The following is a 6,634-nucleotide window of genomic DNA, read 5'->3' as shown; positions in this document are numbered from 1 at the left end:
TACAAAAATGGAACAACGGACTTTAGAGAAACATTATACGATGAAGTTTTGTGTTAAACTTGGGGAATCCTTGAGTGTGAGCTTTGGAAAGTTGAAACAGCCCTATGGAGAACATTCCTTATAAAGAGAACATGTTTTTCGCTGGCACAAATCATTCTGGAAGGCTGCGAACGCATTGAAAATGAACTTCGCTCAGGGAGATCTTCAACTCCAAAAACCGACAAAAACGTCCATCTTGTGCGTGCTCTTATGAGATCAGACCGACTTTTAACAATAAGGATGATAGGTGACCTGTTAAATTCAAATACTTTCACCATACATAAATTTTTGACCAAAGTTTGGCACGTGAGACAGGTTTGTGACAAAATGGTCCTGAAAAACCTCACAACTGAGCAGAAGGACTGTCGAAGAAATGTGTTCGTTGATCTACTTGAGAGGACTGCCAATGACAACGAATGCTACAGTCTTTTGATAGCAGGTAATGTCTCCTAGATTCCTGAGTACGATCCTGAGACACAGCGGTAAAGTGAAGAGTAGGACACTGAGATACCACCTAGACCAAAAAAAAGCTCAAATGAGCAAATAGGGTATCATGCATAAAGAATTTGTTTATCCAGGCCAACTGTTAACCAAGCATTTTACAAAGATGTCTTTGAAAGGCTTAGGAAAAGGGTGAATTGAATGAGACAGGACATTGCAGACAAGTGGATGCTGCATCATTACAATGCCCCATGTCATACAGCCACTCCCATCACAGAATTTTTGACCTCAAAAGGCACTCTTGCTGCTCCACAGCCCCCCCCCCCCCCCCCTCCTATTGGCCCAATATGAGTCCTTGTGATTTTTTTCTTTAAAAAAACATGTATTGGGGTACTGGATAACACTCAAAAGAATGTTGTCAATATGTTACAGCCCCTACTAACTAAAGCCTTCCAGGGCTGCTACCTAGACTTGAAACAACGACTTTGCTGGTGTGTAGATGCCAGAGGGAGCTACTTTGAAGTGGACAATATTGTTCTCTGATAAAAATAAAATTTTCGTAGATAAAAAATCAGTCTCATTAGTTTTTCCAAATACCTCGTATATGCTGCATCCACCCCGTATCTCATCCTGGTTGCAGAGTAAATTAAAACAATAATGCAGACAACTGAAAATAACCATTAGGCCTATTGTATGAAAACTGAAAACATCACATAACTTACACTGTTATAATATTGTTTAATTAACTATTTAGTGACAAAGTGTTCAATTACAGTCATCCTGTAATGTGTTTTCAAAACATGTGGACATGTTGATTTTTGTGGGAAGTTACAATATTTAGGCATTAGGTAATTCCAAATATCTCCAAAGTTATTTCAGGTATAGAACTGAAATGCAAAGAAAGGCTAACTTGTTGTTTTGAAAAGCCACATAAAACTTCATACCTATTAGTACATGGTAAATGACTTTATTAATTCAGAGATTGGCATGTGATTGAGGAGAATCTACAAAGAGTAAATGCTTAGAACCATAACTGCAATGTAAGAGCACTGAAGCCCCCTTTACACCAATACAAACACAACGGGAATTATCGGCAGTGAAAACGATAGGCGAGCATGGGAAACTGGTACGCACTTGTTTTTCATGTGTTCTCTCTTCTTCCCTTGGTTCTCGGTCTTTAAGCAAACCATGAAGGGAGGTTCACGACGTCTATGTTTTGATGATCTATATCCAGTCAGTCCTATAACTTTTGCCACTTATAATTTCTTTCACTTTGGCAATGGTTTGTTAATAGCAACTTGCATAATGGTTTGGAGACTATTTTAAATTGTAGGGCCCTTATAGCTGAGTAGTAAACTTATTTCATCACCATGACTAGTAAAACACTACAATCTTCTATTTGAGCTAGCTTTAAAATCGTAATGGCATTATGTCTCCACTCACTGTCACATAATATAGTTTATCCAATAACAACAAAGAAGTGACAAACCAAGAACATGAGACATATCCACAAAAATCCAGAATGCTATTACACATCTTAAATAAATTTAACAACATAGTTTCATATGGCTTTCCTTTAAGCCATACCTAAACACACTATTGATAATGGCACTTAAGCATATAGATATGTATAACTGTGTGACCTGTAAAATAATTCAGCCGGGACAGCGACGTATATCACATCCAGTTTTCAATTATATTACTTCATTCTAACATAATTACTCAGAGGAATAACAACATTAGCTACCAGAAGGCTATGATATAAAGCAATGTGCAAAGTTGAAATTTTGTGCAGGACTAGGACTCAAACCCGAATTTTTCAGTTTCTTACACACAGTCTCCTTGAACCCCTCAGCCATCCAGACAATGTCACTGACAGATCCAAATTTCCCATGTAGCCACTGATGTAGTGCCCCTGCCTATTTGCCTCACTGCTCAGAGTCATCACTGATTTCCATAGCAATTGAGGCTTGTTTGTGCATCTGCTCTGAAAAGATCATTGGGCCATCTCATCCTAGTTGTGTATCTGGTTGGTTGGTTGATTTGGGGGGAGGAGACCCAACTGCGAGGTCATCGGTCTCATCGGATTAGGGAAGGATGGGGAAGGAAGTAGGCCGTGCCCTTTCAAAGTAACCATCCGGGCATTTGCCTGAAGCGATATAGGGAAATCACGGAAAACCTCAGTCAGGATGGCCGGACGCGGGATTGAACCGTCGTCCTACCGAATGCGAGTCCATTGTGCTAACCACTGTGCCACCTTGCTCAGTTGTGTATCTGATGTCTGTTCTTTCAGACATGTGTAAAAGAACAGATACCACATTTCTTTATCCAGGGCAAGATAGCCCAATGATCCTTTCAGTGTGGGTACACAAACAAGATCGGATTTTTGATGTGTCCAAAAGAAAAGACACCTCATGTTCAGGGTGTTTAAAAAGTGATGGTCAATATTCAGAGATATGACAGGAATGATCATTTGAAACAAAAAGGTCAAGTAAACATGGGCTCAGAATGCATACCTTAAGGGCTATGAGCAATTCTTGATCTTCAACACATTGAAACAAATCTCTTCTACTGCAATCTCTTTGCTTTCTGTGATAGTATGAATCAAAACAAGAAAAAGGCCAGTAAATATGTGCCCTAAAATGTATACCTTAAGAGCTATGAGCACTTGCTCATTTTTGCTCTTTGAAACATATCTCTTCTAATGAACAAGAACTCATAACATTTAAGGTGTACATTTTAGGTCACATATGCATTTTTTCTTGTTTTGGTCCATACTACCACTTCCCAAGGCAAGGAAAGCAAAGGGCTAGCAGTAATAGAGATTTGTTTCACAGTGTCGAAGATCAAGAATTGCTTGTAGCTCTTAAGGTATGCATTTTAGACACTATGTTTTGTTGACTTTTTTGTTTCGAATGATCATTCCTGTCATATCCCTGAATATTTTGAAATTCCCTGTATACAACTAGCATAAGACAGACCGATGATACTTCCAGTGCAGATGCACAAACAACTCTCAACAACTATGGGAATCAGTGATCACTGTGAGTAGTGAAGGTAATGGGTACTACAGACTCTATATCAACAGTGTGTAGCTGAGTTGGAAATCTGTGTCAGTTAGGGATTGTGTCCAGATGGCTGAGGTAATCAAGCCTATTGTTTGCATGAACCAGAGAAATCTGGGTTCAAGTCCCAGTCTGGCTCACATTTTTAACTTTCTCCATTGATTTATATAAATGCCCACTAGCAGTTAATGTTGTTATTCCTTTTATTAATTGTCACATAAGGCTGCAGCATGAAATATGTCATCTGTTCTTTCACACATGTCCAAAAGAGCAGACACCACACATATAAAATCTGACAAAGTTGCATTGAAAATTATCCTTGTCATTTACTAGTACAGCTGTCTAACTTAAAGAAATTTATCACGTGTTTCTTGAATTTTGCCATGTGATCTTGCTTTACAATATGTTTCCTTCATTCCCTTTACAAGAAGCCATTGTGGTTTTGAATAAGCTAATCAGTGTCAGACAGCCAAATGTATTAACACAATATTAGTTTGAAGAAGTCCAGAATGTGTAAAGTGTACTGCCTTGTAACAAATGTAACCCAAGCCATTTTCATGATATATGAAAACTAGTGGGTTGCTCACCATATGTATAACATGTTTTTCCGCATCTGAGAATGCATATGATCTTGGGTCCGCTCTGTAACTCCCACTGATGTGGAACTGACCATGTCAGTCCCACCCATCAATAAACCAATTTAAAAATGGCTTGAGTTACAATTGTTACTAGTCAGTACACATTACACCTTCTGGCATTATTAAAACTGATACAGAGTTGATAAGTTTGTATGTTTGGCATGGCGGGATGTGAATTCATATTGTGAGGGCCTTTTTTCTGGGTGAGGGGAAAGGCAGCTGCGCTCCTATGTTCCTCACTGAATAAACCCTTAGTTTTCCCTAAAACTTGTAGAACTAATTGGGTGCAGGTCATTTGCATGTGCTAATGAAGTGTTGAAGACTTTAATTTGGGACATTTTTAAAGTGCTTTTTTTCTTATTTGTTGTAAGGAAAGGTGGAATGGTTCCTTGAAGTTTTGGCTTAAATTTTCATTATATACTAGGTTCTATAAGGTACAGTACATTTGTACTTGGATTTGGAAAGGCTGAACTTTGTACTGGTATGTCGAATGAGCAATCATGATGTCATTGGTGATATTATGATAAATGGGTGATGAAGATACTAAGAAAATGTGGACAACAAATGTGGTACACAGTACTTAGGGATGCATAGAGCTTTTGCTGTATATGTGTGAGTGGTGGATTCTAGGTCCTCTTTAGGTTCATCTGCTGGGATATCTGCATAAACCTGCTTAATTTATGTGGTGAGGGTTAGTAGGATTTGAGATTAGAGCTTGTCTGGGATGTGGAGGATTAACAGAGAGGATGAAATGTTTTGGCCGATAATTTATGATAGGAGAAACTGGGAATAATGACTTATGGGAGTTCATGATCATAGAATCTTTTAGGGGCACAGGGTTGGATGTGTTTAGGGTAGGGGCATGTTTTCTTATTTCAGAATATGGGATTTTGGGGTTTAGGAGTATAGTATCAGGTCAGAATCATATAAAGGTGTGTGGGAGGAGTGGTTTGTGGGGTACTACATGGCAGTTTAGAGAGTTAGAGCAATGCCCTTCATGGGGTTATATTTGGGATTAGCTTTTGTGTGGTTGTTGACTGGGCTGTTGCATGGGCTTTGCTGCTGTGGGATGTCACATGTGAAGTGTGGTCAGTGTCATAAGATGCTGATGATGTTAGTTCAGTTACGTTTGATACTGATGAGACTTTTACTATGTGACTTTTTATGCTGTACCCTGGTGCAGTTTTATTGTTGCAGTTGGTGAATACAAGGAAGGAGTTCAGTTAATACAAACAAAATGTTTGGGTGTTACAATTGAAGAAGTCACTGTAAGAAGAGAGTCAGAAGAAAAAATGTGAAAAAAGACAGGGATAATGTGTATGGGATGAAGGATATATGCAGTGCAACATGGGTACATATAGGTGACTATTGTTGTTGTGATAGTCACTTAGTAGAGACACTGCTGATAGTGATATTGAAAATGATGCAGCTGAAATTGACCATTTAAGTGTCTGGGTGAGTTTGTTAAGGCTGAAGCCATGCCATTTAGGATAGCAGATGTTACGCAATTGACTGTACTAGAGCGTGCTGAAATTAATGCCTCCAGATTTTTTATGTGACAACTGCAAAAGATTTTTAAATAAAACAAATGTTATTAACATTGTACATCTTTATTCTACATGGCTACATATTTGCAGCCCTCTGCCAGAAGTGGGCTCTGAATTGTAGCATGTAACATCATGGTGTGTAACATAACTATGTCAGTACATGATAACTGCATGCTGTAATTGAGTTTAGAATTTGAAGACTTTGTCCACACTTGGAGTACCCTGTCCTTCACCAGAACAATGCCACACTATACATGAGCACTGTGATATCTCCAACAGCCTGACATCTTGGGTTCACTGTCATTGATCATTCTCCATACAGTTCTGACTTGGCCCCATCCAATTTTCATGTTGTTGTTGTTCTGGTCCTCAGTCCAAAAACTGGTTTGATGCAGCTGTCCATGCTACTCAATCCTGTGCATGCCTCATCATCTCCAAATAACTACTGCAACATACATGTCTCTAAATCTGATTACTGTAGTCATGATTCCAAAACTGAAAAGAACACTTTCAAGGACTTCACTTTGATAGTACCAGAGGAGCAGAGGACAGGTTGTGGCTCTGTCAACAGAGTGAAACATCCTACAGTGATCGTAATTCAGATAACTGTAGTAACACTGGTAATAAAAAAATAAGAAAGAAACAGTTATATATGTCGAAACTAACTGAATCTTGAACTGAAATTTAGATTAGCTCAAACTTTAGTATTGCATTATTAGATGACAGGCCTGTACTGAGAGTATTTAGTGTGGAGTAGAAGGTGAGGGTTGTCACAGTCCCACCATCATACCACGAATTGAGGCCAGATCATGATTCTGAATAGGAAAGAAGAGGAATGATGGGGAGACTTGATGCAAGGAAAGTTAGAAAAGACAAGGAATGATATGTTCCAGGGTGGAGTTCA

The sequence above is a fragment of the Schistocerca serialis genome, chromosome 3, assembly GCF_023864345.2.
Source record: "Schistocerca serialis cubense isolate TAMUIC-IGC-003099 chromosome 3, iqSchSeri2.2, whole genome shotgun sequence".
NCBI lineage: Eukaryota > Metazoa > Arthropoda > Insecta > Orthoptera > Acrididae > Schistocerca > Schistocerca serialis.
Note: the sequence above shows the minus strand (reverse complement) of the source record.